A 581-nucleotide genomic window follows, 5' to 3' on the forward strand; every position below is an offset into this window, starting at 1 on the left:
ATCGTAGAAAATCTATACGGACTCGAAACGGGACAAATTTTTGCGTACGTGCCCTGCTAGGGCACAGTAGCACGTGGAAAAAAATTGGGCACGTTTGGCGGATGCGAAGCAGAGACGTGCGACCGAGGGTCCCCTCCAGCCATACCGAAACCACCCCCTTCCACAGCAAGTACCTGAGCGGTTTGACGGATTTCACCCAACTTTTGCCAGCGCGTGTGGGGCCCCACCCGGGCACCCCACGGCCAAAATGAATGAAATCCGACAACGAACGCACGTTGCGTCACGTCCGGGCAGTATTTTCTAGGTTTTCGGCCCGGAAAATCGTAGAAAATCCATACGGACTCGAAACGGGATAATTTTTTGCGTGCGTGCCCTGCTAGGGCACAGTAGCACGTGGAAGAAAATTGACCACATTTGGCGGATGCGAAGCGGAGACATGCGACCGAGGGTCCCCTCCAGCCATACCGAAACCACCCCCTTCCACAGCAAGTACCTGAGCTGTTTGACAGATTGCACCCAACTTTTTCCAGCGCATGTGGGGCCCCACCCGGGCACCCCATGGCCAAAATGAACGAAATCCG

This window comes from Triticum dicoccoides, chromosome 5A, assembly GCF_002162155.2.
Source record: "Triticum dicoccoides isolate Atlit2015 ecotype Zavitan chromosome 5A, WEW_v2.0, whole genome shotgun sequence".
NCBI lineage: Eukaryota > Viridiplantae > Streptophyta > Magnoliopsida > Poales > Poaceae > Triticum > Triticum dicoccoides.